The sequence below is a fragment of the Oncorhynchus nerka genome, linkage group LG3 (assembly GCF_034236695.1).
Source record: "Oncorhynchus nerka isolate Pitt River linkage group LG3, Oner_Uvic_2.0, whole genome shotgun sequence".
NCBI lineage: Eukaryota > Metazoa > Chordata > Actinopteri > Salmoniformes > Salmonidae > Oncorhynchus > Oncorhynchus nerka.
This window is the reverse complement of record NC_088398.1, coordinates 21,165,953-21,182,209: the sequence shown is the minus strand read 5'-3', so window position 1 is coordinate 21,182,209 and position 16,257 is coordinate 21,165,953. Positions and strand designations below refer to the sequence as shown.

At 44.1% G+C, this 16,257-nt stretch overlaps 1 pseudogene; it reads left to right on the top strand.

Moving 5' to 3' along the window:
- The first annotated feature begins 267 nt into the window (after nt 1-267).
- The window catches only part of LOC115104264 (ras/Rap GTPase-activating protein SynGAP-like), a 44,210-nt pseudogene continuing 28,220 nt past the window's right edge, over nt 268-16,257 (top strand).

Genomic DNA, 16,257 nt, shown 5'->3' with positions numbered 1-16,257 from the left:
GATATAATATGTAATACATCTTTCTGTTGCTCTCCCCCTTCAATCACCTGTCATTCACTAAATCACATGTCCTCTATTCTTCTTCCAATCCCTTTTGGGTACAAAATATCCATCATTACTCACACTCACCCTATTCCCCCTCTCTACAACTCTGATCTATCTCCTTTCCTGCGTCCCCTCCCTCCCTCTCTCCATCTGTTTCACACCCTCTCATTCTTCACCTCCTCCTCCCTCTCTCCATGGCTGCCCTGTTCAGAGTTTCCTCAGTAGAAGGTTGAAGGGCTCTATCAAGAGGGCTAAGAGTCAGCCCAAACTGGACCGCACCAGCAGCTTCCGACACATGATCCTCCCCCGCTTCCGCAGTGCCGACCAGGACAGGTACGAGTCTCTGTGTGTGTCTGTGTGTGTGTGTGTTTCTGTGAGTGTGTGCGTGTGTTCCCTGCTCTCTCTGTGTGCGGAACAGGTCAGGTAGGCATGTTGGGGGAAGAATGTTGGTAGAAAGTGCATGGAGTTTTTTCCAGTGTGGCTTAGCTGTGCTGCATTGCAATGTGTCTTTTCAAGTGTGTGTGTGTGTGTGTGTGTGTGTGTGTGTACACTCCTACCGGTGTGTCCACATGTATGTGTGACTCTTAAAGATGCTTTCTTGTGTCTATTTTGGATACCTTTCAAGGACAATATGGCAGGTACTGTGCTTTTAGTATTACTCCTAGCTATAGTGAAACCAGTAAGCCTTGACAGTAAGTGTTTGTTTCACAACCGCCCCTTTCGGTGCCGCTGCACTCCCATTTTACATACTACATTTTTTATGACGGCTTAATACATGGAGAATACCAATTCAAGATTTAATAAAAAGTCCCGACCTCTCCATGGCAACCATCAGACAGCTGTATGGCCACAGAACGGACATACCTTAGATGAACCTGTGTGGGGAATAAAATTGAATTATACCAGGCTATACGATTTAATGATGCTAATAGGGGTAGTCTTCTCTGCAGGGATACATACTGAATAAATTGAAAACAACATAAATTGAGAAAACAACATATGGATTTTATGCAAATCTGTCAGCATGATAGTGCCAGTAGCTAGCTAAATAAACAATGGTAAATCAGTGACATGCCATTTGTGTTGTAGCTACTCCAAGTTGACCTGTGTAGAAGAGGTCATTTGGATCTTGAAAGGGCTTAAGTGCGGTCGAGGAGCTGTTCTTTTCATGATTTATTCATTGAAGACATCCGGACGTATTTCATGGATGGTTAAGTCTGAGGATACACAGAAAGACAGGTCAAGCAGCTTCTGAAGTTCGTCATGTTTCGCCAGGGATGTGGTCTTCAAAGCATCAAAGACTGATTTCCTTTTCAAAGTCCTTAGTTCAAACACAGTTGGCTTTTGGTCGTCTCCTGGCTTACTTAAAAATATATATATATTTAACTAGACAAGTCAGTTAAGAACAAATTCTAATTTACAGTGACGGACTAGGAACAGTGGGTTAACTGCCTTGTTCAGGGGCAGAACGACAGATTTTTACCTTGTCAGCTCGGGGATTCAATCTAGCAACCTGGCCAAACACTCTAACCACTAGGCTACCTGCTGCAGGTAAGGGAGATGTGTGGGTTGTTTTGGTCATTTTCTGGTATTTAGTCCCTTACTTGTTTGTGAGAATGACCTATCCTAATAGGGTGACTTTATACATATTCTGTGTTGTTACGTTGGATAAGTTGCTTGAGGTGTAGTTGATGGGGCAGTTTTACTTCACTTTTTAGAATACTTTTTGTTGTTTTTGAAACACCTGCCTGCATCTTCGGTACAGAGAATGTTGGTAGAAAGTGCATGTTGGGGGATGGAGTTGTTTCCAGTGTGGCTTAGCTGTGTTGCATTGCAATTTGCATTCATTCATTTGCTGCCCTCTTGTGTCTCCTCTTCTACCATATCTATCTCTTTTAGTCTCTCTCTGTTTTCTCATCTGCCCTGCCACTCCCTTCTTCTCTAAAGTACCAACAGTTTACATAACAACTTGATTTCCTCTGAGAGGTTCTCTCCCACCGTCTTCCCCCTCTCCTTCTCTCTCCCTCTGTCTCTCTCACCCTCTCGCCCTCCCTTTCTCGACCTCCCCCACTGTCCTTTATTTCTCTCATTCTGACTCATTTCTTTGGGTCTATTTTTATCTCTCTCTCGACATCTCTCTCCTGTCTTTCTCTCTCTCTCTCTCTCTCTTTCTCTCTCTCTCACACTCCACTGTAAGTATTCAATGTTCTGATGCACGTTATGAGTGAACGTCCACAAAAACAGTGGCACAGGGAGAACGCGAGAGAGCTGGATGCACCAGGGACATCATAGTAGGGAGACTGTTACTTTCTTCTCTCTGCTTTTTCTGTGTTGTGGTCTCTGTCATTCCCCTTTCTGGCACTCTGTATCTGTATCCTCTTCAGTTCAGTGGCATTGTAGCATAATTGGTATGTGTGTGTCTATGTGTATATATGTATAAGTCAGTGTGGGCGGGCATGGCGGGAAAGGCGGTCAAGCGTCATGGACAATTCTATGCATGTATGGCTGTCAATAGAAACGCAGCTTTGTTGTCCAAGAAATGTAATCATAACACTATTGTCATTACGCTCAAATATAATGTAATCCAGTGAAACTCTAATTGATTGCTAATGTGTTGACTTCTTCAGGTGACAATTAGACCCGTTGTGAGACGAGCATCACATTGTTTTTTGATGTGACCTCTTTGCAAGCTCACCGAACACAGAATTTGTGAGTACAGACGGAATCCGTTGGCATGAAAAGCAGAATGGTTGCGTGCTGTTTCTCAACTTTTCGGAATCAGATATGCTCGAGTGTATCTCAGAAGAACTCCACCGAGCCTGCCGTTGTGAAAGATCTCTGGCTCTCTGTGCCCTCAATGACTGATTGTATTCCACTACCCTTGTCACAGTTAGATTTGTTAGTGAGATTGTAGGGAGCTATAAACAGATGGTAGTCCCTTTAGTTAAAGAAGTGTATGCCGACATTCAAATGAAAAATATTGACAGTGGTTGCATTTTTTTGGCCACATGGTGCCAGTTGCCTTGTTGACTTAATCATCCCCCTAATCAAATCAAATCCAAGTTTATTTGTCAAATGCCCCGAATACAACAGTAAAATGCTAACTTACAAGCCCTTAACCAACAATTAAGTTTTAAGAAAATACAAAGTAAGAGATAAGAAAAACAAATAATTAAGGAGCAGCAGTAAATAACAATAGCAGGGCCATATAGAGGGGGTACCGGGGAGGGGGGTTGCAAATAGTTTGGGTAGTCATTTGATTAGCTGTTCATGAGTCGTATGGCTTGGGGGTAGAAGCTGTTTAGAAGCCTCTTGTTCCTTGACTTGGTGCTCCGGTACCACTAGCCATGCGGTAGCAGAGAGAACAGCCTATAACTAGGGTGGCTGGAGTCTTTGACAATTTTAAGGCCTTTCTCTGACACCGCCTGATATAGAGGTCCGGGATTTCAGGAAGCTTGGCCCTGGGAATGTACTGAGCCGTACACACTACCCTCTGTAGTGCCTAATCAAATCGTATTTGTCACATGCTCTGTAAACAACAGGAATAGACTAATAGTGAAATTCTTACTTACAGGCCCTTCCCAACAATGCAGAGAAAACAATACAAAAATAACACGAGGAATAAATACACCATAAGTAACGATAACTTGGCTATATACACGGAGTACCAGTACTGAGTCAATGATAACTTGGCTATATACACGGAGTACCAGTACTGAGTCAATGATAACTTGGCTATATACACAGAGTACCAGTACTGAGTCAATGATAACTTGGCTATATACACGGAGTACCAGTACTGAGTCAATGATAACTTGGCTATATACACGGAGTACCAGTACTGAGTCAATGATAACTTGGCTATATACACGGAGTACCAGTACTGAGTCAATGATAACTTGGCTATATACACGGAGTACCAGTACTGAGTCGATGTGCAGGGGTAACAGGTAATTGAGGTAGATACAGTGCCTTGCGAAAGTATTCGGCCCCCTTGAACTTTGCGACCTTTTGCCACATTTCAGGCTTCAAACATAAAGATATAAAACTGTATTTTTTTGTGAAGAATCAACAACAAGTGGGACACAATCATGAAGTTCAAGGGGGCCGAATACTTTCGCAAGGCACTGTATGTACAGGATAAAGTGACTAGGCAACAGGATAGATAATAAACAGGATAGATAATAAACAATAACAGTAGCATATTTGATGAGTCAAAAGAGATGCAAAAAAGGGTCAATGCAAATAGTTAAATAGTTAACCAATAGCTACATGGACTTGCTATTTAGCAGTATTATGGCATGGGGGTAGAAGCTGTTTACGGTCCTGTTGGTTCCAGATTTGATGCATCGGTACCGCTTGCTGTGCGAAAGCAGAGAGAACAGTCTATGACTTGGGTGGCGGGAGTCTTTGACAATTTTTAGGGCCTTCCTCTGACAGGGAGCTCGGGCACCAGTGTTGTACTGGGCCGTACGCACTGCCCCCTATAGTGCCTTGCGGTTGGATGCCAAGCAGTTTCCATACCAAGTGGTGATGCAGCCAGTCAAGATGCTCTCAAAGGTGCAGCTGTAGAACTTTTTGAGGATCTGAGGGCTCATGCCGAATCTTTTCAGCCTCCTGAGGGGGAAGAAGCGTTGTCTTGCCCTTTTCATAACTGTGTTGGTGTGTGTAGACCAGGATAATTCCTTAGTGATGTGGACACAGAGGAACTTGAAGCTATCGACCTGCTCCACTACAGCACCTTCGATGTAGATGGAGCCGTGCTCGGTCCTCTGTTTCCTGTAGTCCACGATGATGGAATCGTCTCGCACGGACCTAATCCAGTTTATTTATCCACTCTCTGACGTAGTCTTGTCAGGTATCCTGTACACCGGCCTCTATAGCGGCGTCTCCTCCTTCTTCGGGTGTCAGGGATTTGGGCCAGGCCCGGGATAATCAATGTCTTTCTTCTCCGACTCATTGAAGTAGAAGTCCTCGTCCAAATCGAAGTTGGTGATAGCTGTTCTGATGTCCAGAAGCTCTTTTTTAGCCATAGGAAATGATAGAGGAAACATTATGTAGAAAAAAAAACACAGTTCAGAATGCTTTGTACTGTAATGTATGAGACTCACTCTGCTCCTCTCACTGTGTCTCTGCTCCCCACCCAGAACGCGCCTGATGCAGAGCTTCAAAGAGTCCCACTCCCATGAGTCCTTGCTGTCTCCTAGCAGTGCAGCCGAGGCGCTGGACCTCACCCTGGACGAGGATGCCATCATCAAGCCCGTCCATTCCAGCATCCTGGGACAGGAGTACTGTTTCGAGGTGAGGCTGACACGACACACACATAATGAACCCAGATAGCGCTACTAATTAAACCTGGGTTCAAATACTATTTGATATCATTTCAAATACTTTTGCTGAGCTTGATTGATCTTGCCTGGTGCAGTGGAACCAATAGAAGAAGATAGAGTTCAAATCCTGTCCATCTGCCACTCCAGGCAGGCTAAAGCAAACAAATAAATATTAAATATTTTAAATAGCATTTGAACCCAGGTCTGTCTACTATTGCTACTAATGCCACTAATGTTGGGTAGATGATGGGCGGCTCGAAATGAGCTCATGTCCCAAGTTGATTTGTCACAGAAATTTGTTGTGAAAACAGATTCCACTGCATGGCTCACTTTCCCATAGCCAATGTGTACATGACAAAAGTCTCTGTGATTAAAGGACGTTGTTATGCCACTTGTCATCTTCTCCCAAGTTGCTAATGGTTGTGGCTGTTGATGTTACCGTTGGTAACCTCAGGTGACTACGGCTTCGGGAACCAAGTGCTTTGCATGTCGCTCGGGTGCAGAGAGAGACAAATGGATCGAGAATCTTCAGAGAGCTGTCAAACCCAACAAGGTGGGGAAACAAGGACGAGAAATTAAGTTACTTCTCGTTCTGTCAGTGCCTCTCTCCTTCTCCCCTGTCTTCAATGTCTGTTTCAATATGAGCATTTCCTCATTTTGTTTACTGTAACCTCCATGTGCTCTCTGTTTGTCTATGTCTGTAATGTATAGTCACCAGATACAGTACATATTAGAACACAGCACTTCTACACTATCATCAGAGTTAAATAGATAACTAAAAAGAGCAAACTCAGCACTTTAGATGCGGTTGATTAAAACAGATCTTCTAATTTCAGCTACGCCTGATCTCCTAGGTCTGCGTAATAGCCCCCCCCCCCTCCCTCTTATCAAAAGAGACATTACGAGAGACAGATAACTGCTCTTGATGGCAGCAAGGGAGCTGCAGTTATTAAGGCAAACCGAGAGGAAACATCAGCCCGAGTGGATTGACTCATCCAGATGCTGTGACTGCGGGGTTCCTGGCTGAATCATGGGGCTCCAAGGACTCAACACGGGGCTCCGAAATATCCTCTGCACCCTCATGAATTTCCCAACCAGACACATGATGGGAGAGATAAGACGAGGTGCGATGTCGATAGAGACCAGGATGTTCATTAGGTTTCGCAACCGTCGCTGGGCAGACAGGCGCTCTTGATTCTTCTTCTTATTGAAATTCATGATGAACGGTTGCAACTCGGCGGGCGTCCACATTAATTGTCAGGTGGCATACCAATGGAGTACTTAAGAAAAAACAACTTTGGAACATTGCTGATTTACTTAGCAATCTAAATTCGGTATTAAGAGCTGATCTGAGCCAAGGCTGAGCGATCCAGTGGCATTTCAGACTAGTTGAAATGACTCACCCCTGACTAAAACATCACTCTGTGCAATCTGCACAGCATGCTCTCCTCCCATGGGGGGATTTCAGACATAGTTGGCTCTTTGTAATCATGTTCAGAAAATGCAGCTCTCTGCTGCAACATACCAATCACACATCCACTTTCTGTCTCTCATGCCTCCAGTACATATGTATTATCTAATTTATCTCCATCTGTATGTGTGCATATTGTTCTTAGACTGTTCTTAACTGGTGGTGGAAAAAGTACTGAATTGTCAAACCTGAGTAAAAGTAAAGAAAAGTAAAGAAAATAACTCAAGTGAAAGTCACCCAGTGAAATACGACTTGAGAAAGTCAAAGTATTTAGTTTGAAATATAATTAAGTATCAAAAGTAAATGAAATTGCTAAAATATACTTAAGTATCAAATGTAAAACTATAATAATTTCAAATTCCTTATATTAAGAAATCCAGACGGCACAATTGTGTTTTTAATTTTTTTATTGACTAATAACCAGGGGCACACTCCAACACTCAGACATAATTTACAAACGAAGCGTTTGTGTTTAGTGAGTCCGCCAGATCAGAAGCAGTAGGGATGACCAGGAATGTTCTCTTGATAAGTGTGTGAATTGAACCATTTTCCTGTCAAAATGTAACGAGTACTTTTGGGTGTCAGGGAAAATGTATGGATTAAAAAGTACATTATTTTCTTTTGGAATGTAAAGTAAAAGTTGTAAAAAATATGAATACTAAAGTACAGATACCCCAAAAAATGACTTAAGTAGTACTTTAAAGTATTTTTACTGAAGTACTTTACACCACTGTTCTTAACCCACTCAACCCTCCCTCTCCCTTTGGCTTTCTTTTTCTCTTTGGTCTTTTTCCCTTTGGTTTTCTTTCCTCCCTGTTCTGCCTTGTCCTTTTGCCACCCTCTCTTCGCCCCTCTTCAGGACAACAGTCGGAGGGTGGACAACGTGCTGAAACTCTGGATCATCGAGGCGCGGGAGCTTCCCGCCAAGAAGCGCTACTACTGCGAACTTTGTCTGGACGACATGCTTTACGCACGCACCACCAGCAAGCCCCGGACTGACACCGTGTTCTGGGGCGAACACTTTGAGTTCAACAACTTGCCAGCCGTCCGCAACCTACGCCTTCATCTCTACAAGGAGACTGACAAGAAGAGACGCAAGGTGAAGAGACAACTCTCTCACCAGTGTAAAAAACGGGATGAAACTGGTTAAAATGACATTTTTTGCAGACTGGTTAAAGCAGTTTGCCCAATGATTAAGATGAATATACTTTAGGTTCATTACTATCTTCTTTTTCTCCTCTTTCTTAATGGCCCCATAACTCTTGACCACAAAATTCCATATTCATTTCCCCTCTTCTATCAGGAAAAGAGCACATACCTGGGACTGGTCAGTATCCCTATCTCCAGCATCACAGGCCGACAGTTTGTGGAGCAGTGGTACCCGGTCATCCAGCCTAGCATCCTGGCCAAGGGGCAAGCAGGGGGCAAGATCATCAATGCCTCCCTACGCCTCAAGTCTCGTTACCAGACCATGAGCATCCTGCCCATGGAGCTGTACAAGGAGTTTGCCGAGTATGTTACCAATAACTACCGAACTTTGTGTGCGGTGCTAGAGCCTCTACTGAGTGTGAAGAGTAAAGAAGAGGTGGCCTGTGCGCTGGTCCACATATTACAGAGCACGGGGAAAGCAAAGGTAAGTATGGGCATGAAACATTAAACAAGTTGTTACTTCAATAGTACATGGTACAATGCAAGGTCATATTCCTGTATACACCTCACTGTATCCTGTGTATATGCCAGCTAAATGGGGGGGGGGGGGGGGGCATTACTGCCAAATAGGTCAATGTCATAACAGTGTCCTTTAAATACATAGGATGTGGTGTTGCGCTGTAACCAGTGTAACATGTGTCATGCTAATGTAACCATCCTATTACTTGATGGCCCATGGTCTAGCAATATGTCATGCAGATGAGCCATTGTTTACTTTACTGGCCACACTGGATATTCATTCAGTCCTTGAAGTTGGGCAGTTCACGGTAGGCCTCAATGCCATGCTATGTAAGCAATATGCTGAACAGGCAAACATAGCTTCCATTGGTCGATTACCAATCCAATTATTATTCAATCACAAAACATTCCATAAAAATGTTTACCTCTCTTTTGGACTTTTCCACAATCACAACTTCTACAACCTCAGGTTCCCTTGAAATCAGTCTCCACCAGTATCTCCCTGAGAAAAAAAAATGTTTGCGTGATGTCACTGTATAGCTAGATGATGCATTTTTGGGTGGTCCTAGGTTGAAAATGCGGTCAACCACCTAGCATTATCATCTACAAACCAAACACACTATCATGTCAACAATCTGCATATTTAGCTTTACGTAACTAGCTAACGTTAGCTAGTTGAAATAAAGGCATTGGGCATTTAGTGTTGTTTATGCAGTGTAGCTACATGATGTAGCTAGTTATCGTTAGTTTCCAAATACAAAATATGTCAGCTAGCTAGCTAAGTAGCCATGTTAGCAAGCTTGAACATTGAACACACTAAGGTTAGCAGCTAATGTAGCTAAAAAAAACGTAGGCTAAAAACACAACCCAACACTTACCTACCTGTCCATGACAATGGTGGCCATTTGGGCATCACTCTTCCACCTTTCAAAATTAATTCCAATATTTATCCGGTTTCTGGATTGGTCATGAGCAGTCTTTTTTCCGCTTCTTTTTCTCTTTTGGGGTCGAGTTGATTCAGATCCAAGAACTGAGAATGATGCTTGTTTCTGTCTACATTTTCTGAAAACGCTGGCCCTGCTACCAGGACAGTTTATCAGCAAATAAGTTAGCTAGCTCGTTGGCTTCGTCTGCTCTGTGTTTGTTTCTTGCGACTATAGCTTGCAAGTGACTTTCACTTCTTCTCCAGCTCTGGAGCATGGCAGCAGGGTCGTTCGAGTAGGCAGGTTTTAGTGCAAAGACACACCTTGCCCAGAATGCCAGCCCAAGGCGGCTCAGGGCTGAAACCCCTTGTTTTTGTTCAAAGTGAAAACACAACAGAAGAAGTGGGTCAGCATGGGGGGCACCCACAACCTGCATATTCTATCTTTAAGGCAATATAAGCTACAAAATTAACATTAGTTTGACTACTTCTTGGTTTTCTTACCAAACCATAAACCAAAAGAGATTGAAACAGAAGGAATATTAAACGTAACAAATTACTCTGACCTGAGGAAAGGCGTTATATCCTCAAAATTGAATTTGAGAGTACCCAATAGATTATAATTGAATGTTTTAAAAAGAAAGTCTATGCTATGTTGATGTTTCTGTTTTGTTTCTTCCCAGGATTTTCTTTCAGACATGGCGATGTGTGAGGTAGATAGATTCATAGACCGAGAACACCTTATCTTCAGAGAGAACACTCTGGCCACCAAAGCCATAGAAGAGTATCTCAAGCTGATTGGACATAAGTACCTCAAGGATGCAATAGGTGTGGCCTTCGAATACTTCACATTTATCACTCAATACATGTTGTTGAACTGTTCTTGCTGTGATGTATTCATTATCTTTCTGTGTTTGCCTAATGGTCAGTGATATTGTGTTTGTTTCAGGTGAGTTCATAAGGGCGCTGTACGAATCAGAGGAGAACTGCGAGGTGGACCCCATGAGGACACCGCCCTCTGTCCTTCCAGATCACCAAGCCAATCTCCGTATGTGCTGCGAACTGGCACTCTGCAAAATCGTCAACTCCCATTGGTCAGTAGTTGGCATATGAGTGTTTACTGTTTTCATTCAAGTAGGATTACTCCTGGTCTACAGCACCCAAAGACTTATTTACATAATTTTGATTGTTGAACACACCAGATATGCATTCAGTAGTTGGCATACACTGCCTTACTAAAGCCAGAATATACTATCAAACGATAATAACACACTGTATATTTGTATCTCTCTGCAGTGTGTTTCCTCGAGAGCTGAAGGAGGTGTTTGCCTCGTGGAGGGTGCGCTGTGCAGAGAGGGGGAGGGAGGACATCGCAGACCGCCTAATCAGCGGCTCCCTATTCCTGCGCTTCCTGTGTCCGGCCGTCATGTCCCCCTCCCTGTTTAACCTGACCCAGGAGTACCCAGACGAGCAGACGTCGCGCACGCTCACCCTCATCTCCAAAGTGGTGCAGAACCTGGCCAACTTCTCCAAGTCAGTTCATTCATTCACTACAACTTATAATGTTATGCTTATGCTAAAACCTCTGTGATATTTTGAGTATTTTTCTGGTGACAAAGATTTAAGCCTAGTCCTGGACTAAAAAGCATGCTCAATGTAGACACTCCATCGAAATTTCTTATTAGTTATTAATCCAGGATTGGGCTAATTCTGTGTCCGGGAAACCAGCCGATGATGTGTAATCTGAGTTTATAGCATTTTGACTCTTCTTCTCTCTCTCCCTCAGGTTTGGTATGAAAGAGGAGTACATGTGCTTCATGAATGAGTTCTTAGAGATGGAGTGGGGCTCCATGCAACAATTCCTCTATGAGATCTCCAACCTGGACAGTGTGAGCAACGCGGGGGGTTTCGAGGGCTACATCGACCTGGGCAGGGAGCTGTCCATACTGCACAGCCTCCTCTGGGAGGTCATGGCCCAGCTCAGCAAGGTAGGGAGGATCAGGGTAAATATTAACAATATAACCTCTACAACATATGACCAATAAGAAAAGTACAAGTTACAGATAACCATTGTAGTGTTATTCAATAATGAATAAGTCCAACTAGGAATCAGGACAATAAAATAACTATGTATGGTCTTGACAACTCAGTAATCTGAACGTATGAGTCAGTAGAATGAATGGAATGATTAAGTGCACTTGTAATTTTCAAAGATAAGATACTTAAAATGATCAACCACACTTTTTAACCCTTTGAATGCTTTTCCTATTGTCATTGTTAACTTGTATTCATGTCAGTCTTCTAACCCTAACCCACAGGATGCCATTATCAAACTGGGTCCCTTGCCCCGCCTCTTGAATGACATCAGCATGGCCCTACGTAACCCCCACCTGCAGAGGCAACCCAGCCACCAGAACCAGACAGATAGAGTCCATGAGAGACAGACGGAGAGGCTGCTCTCACGACCCAGCTTCAACAGGGGAGTCTCCTCGGAGTTCCAGAATCTCATGATGAAGGATCTCAACAGGTAGTGCCCTGGCTTTATTTAATCCTATGGGCCTATTTCCTGGAAACAGGTTAAGTATAGTCCTGGACAAAAAAGCAGTTTGAATGGAGAATTTCCATTGAACATACTTGTTAGTCTATGATTTGGTTTAATCCGTGTTGGGGAAACCAGCCCTAGGAGGATGGTTGGTTGGTGCATTTGTTAAAGTTTTGCCTTTCCCGCCATAATGCTGTGGTTGGGTTGTGCCTTTTGTGCCAAACTCGTAATACACCTATAACCTTGTCATCGTCTTCTCCAATCTGTTGCCATGTGTTGTTGCCTTTCTTAAGCTCCATAGATATCACTCGCTTGCCTTCCCCTACATCTGGTGTGTCCGGTGGGGGGGTCATGCCGTCTCGTGCTCATCCTCAGCTGAGTTTCCAAGAGCGTGATCACCCACATCGAGCCTCCAAAGACGTTTTCTATGTAACACGCCCTCCCTTGGCCCGATCCAGCCCTGCCTACTGCACCAGTAGCTCCGATATCACAGAGCCAGACCACAAGGTTAGTTGAATTATTTTGATAGCATTAGGATCTGTTAGGAGACATGTTCTACAGGAAGCTATGTAAACTGCACATCTCCTTTCCTTGTGGTAGCCAAGTCTGGCAGACGACTGCAGGATAGTATGGCAGCTGTGCGCTCATAGGAAAATGATACATGTACCTTAGTGGTAAGTCATGGGACATGCAATTCAGGCTTACAACCACCCCTCTTAATAGATAAAAAACTTAATCAACTTATTGGCACTTTAGAATTGGGCACAAAAGGCTGTTAGCTCTATCAATCTCGTCTAGGTGCTCAGTGTCAATAAAGTGTATATCTATGATGGACCTCCAGGACTCCACAATGAACAGCGTGTCTAACCTGCAGTCGGTGGCCATGCTCAACTCCTCCCAGGCCTCCATCACCGGCATGGGCAGCTTCGGAGGGCTCAGCAGCCAGGGTGGAGGAGGCCTGGGCTCGGGCCTGAGTGGTCAGCTCCGGGCCGGAGGCCGCCTCTCGGCCGGCTCGGGGGGATCCAGCATGTCAGGGGGCCTCCGGCTGAGCCAGTTGAGCCAGATGGGCACCACCACCGACTCGCTGTCCCAGCAGCAGCAGCAGCAGGCCGCCGCCCTGAGATACCCACTCTCCTTCCAGAACCCCCTGTTTCACCTGGCCACCGGCACTGCAGATGGACCCCACCTTCACCACCAGCACAGCAGGGCCCATCTCCCGCCGCCCCTGCTCCTGGCCCCGGAGCCTGATCCCGGTGGCTCGCACGAGGCGTACATCCCCCAGTTCGCCCACGGGGGGTTCTCTCGCAGCGAGGACCTGTCCACCCTGAGGACCGGGGCAGGGCACCTGGGGCAGCCAGCCATTATCCACTCACACAGCTATAGCGACGACTACAGCAGGGCTGATTTCGCACGGCGGCAACTGTCCATGCACGGGCAGGTATGGATCAACTTAAGGTCAAGAATGTGTTTACAATCATGTTCTACTTTTGTGCAAATTAGCCTTTTTGTCTCTCCTACTTTCTTGTAATTTAAGTCAACATTTGTTTGTAGCCTACATAAATATGATTAGCATAATGTAAACATCTGAAACAGGTTTAAGACCAGGATAACTTGGAGTTCTATAATTGTCCTTGTTAGGATAATCTTCAACAGCAACAGCAGATGGGCATGGCCTCTCAGACTGGTACCTCCCACTCCTCCCTGGCCACACCCCCCTCCACAGTCCAGCCTGTGCGCCAGAGCTCCATTGCCCCGCCTCCCGCTCAACGCGTCAAATCACAGACCTCCCATCAGCTGTCCGTCAGTGCGGCTGCTGCTCCCACACCATCCGCTAAGACGCGACCGCCCAGTGCCAACCTATCACCAGAGTCGGGCTACGGAGGTCGGCAACAGGCACCACGGCAACAGCTGTCGGTCAAAGATAACACAGCCCCTGGACTGCCCCACCAGCAGAGCTCTGTCAGGGAGAGCCAGGGCCCCCAGGGGTCACAGGGAGGCACTACAACAACCATACAGCAATCACAGCAGCAGCAACAGCAACCACAGCAACAGCACCTGCTCAAACCTTCCATTAGTAAACAGGTATGCAGGCTACTGTACTCTATTGTGTAATTTAATCTACCCTTAAATCTGACAAGAAGCTCATAGCTGTCACTGTTATTTTCTCTCACTCTGCATTATATAACAATTCCAACACACCTATCAAATACAGTTCAACCATGCTCTCTCTTTCACAGTTGTTTCTGACCAACCCCAGAGTCCCAGTGACCTGTATGATTAAATAGGGCCAAGGGTCACCCCCTCATGTGTGTAGTACACAATAGCTATATATATATATACAGTGCCTTGCGAAAGTATTCGGCCCCCTTGAACTTTGCGACCTTTTGCCACATTTCAGGCTTCAAACATAAAGATATAAAACTGTATTTTTTTGTGAAGAATCAACAACAAGTGGGACACAATCATGAAGTGGAACGACATTTATTGGATATTTCAAAAAATTTTAACAAATCAAAAACTGAAAAATTGGGCGTTCAAAATTATTCAGCCCCCTTTTGCTGCGATTACAGCTGTAAGTCGCTTGGGGTATGTCTAACAGTTTTGCACATCGAGAGACTGACATTTTTTTCCCATTCCTCCTTGCAAAACACCTCGAGCTCAGTGAGGTTGGATGGAGAGGTTGGATGCCTGAAATGTGGCAAAAGGTCGCAAAGTTCAAGGGGGCCGAATACTTTCGCAAGGCACTGTATATATATATATATATATATATATATATATATATATATATATATGTAACAGTTACATGACCTACTGTATGGTCAAGTTAATGTTTCAGAAATTTTTTGACCACTAAACAACTATTGGTTTAGAGTTACCACAAGGAGAGTTACCACAAGGAGAGTTACCACAAGATGCAAAGAAAACACTTCTCCAGCACCATTTTTTTTTATTTTATTGAACCTTTATTTAACTAGACATATCAGTTAAGAACACATTCCAATGATGGCCTACCAAAAGGCAAAAGGCCTCCTGCGGGGGATAAAAAATATATATAAATATTGGACAAAACACACAAATCACAACAAGAGAGACAACACAACACTACATAAAGAGACCTAAGACAACAACATAACAAGGCATCAACACATGACAACACCGCATGGTAGCAACACAACATGACAACATGGTAGCAACACAATATGACAACATGGTAGCAGCACTAAACATGGTACAGTAATTATTGGGCACAGACAACAGCGCAAAGGGCAAGAAGGTAGAGACAACTATACATCACGCAAAGCAGGCATAACTGTCAGTAAGAGTGTCCATGATGAGTCTTTGAAAGAAGAGATTGAGATGAAACATTTCAACTTCAACATTTCAACATCATCATATCACCTATGCTTAGTCTACTACAGTGACAACTAAAAGCAACCAAAAACAATTTAGTCCAATCAACGTAAGCTAAATATAATGTGGCTGTCCATGGTTCTGATTCATGTGTGTGTGTGTGTGTGTGTGTGTGTGTGTGTGTGTGTGAGAAAGTTTGTGCAAGTCGAAAACACTTGTTAACTCACCCTACTTGTAGAGAAAGGCCAATGCCATCCTCTTTAATGTTGACGAAACAGTCACTCTGTCATATAGTACACTCTTTTATTTATTGTTGTCCTAGGCTACATGGCTAAAATGCTTGCTTGCTAGTCTAACTTCCTTTCATGGGCAATGTTAGCTAGTTAACATGAGCCTTTTACATCAAGCTACATATTGAACTTCCATCCTCTCAGGCCAGGGGCACAATGTAGGAATTAATGGTTGGATCAGAATCACTGTTATAATCATTGGCCAGTATGGATAATTAAGTAAAACCACAAGTCCAAATCCCTATTTCCATCCATGGCTAAATTAGGAAAGAGCTAGCTAGCCACCAGAGGACAACATCACAACGAGATTCAACAATTCAAGTTGACATATGCTCTCATTGCGAATTGATAGGAGTGATGCCAAATCCAAACTGGCTTCCCTTGACACGTATTAATGATACGCCAGGACCATTCACAGTTGAGCTCATTCAGTTTAGAGCAACGCTGATTGGCTATTATTTTATACTTAATCAAGGAAGGCCAAATGCTTGTTGGTTTCCCTTGCATTCAATGCTACGTCCGACAACAATGTCATACTCTTTTGGCCCAGACAGCATCAGATAGATGGCCGACGCATACAGAGACAGAGGGGCAGTGTTTTGCTTGCTTGGATGCGTTCTCCACTGAGATCAAATCAA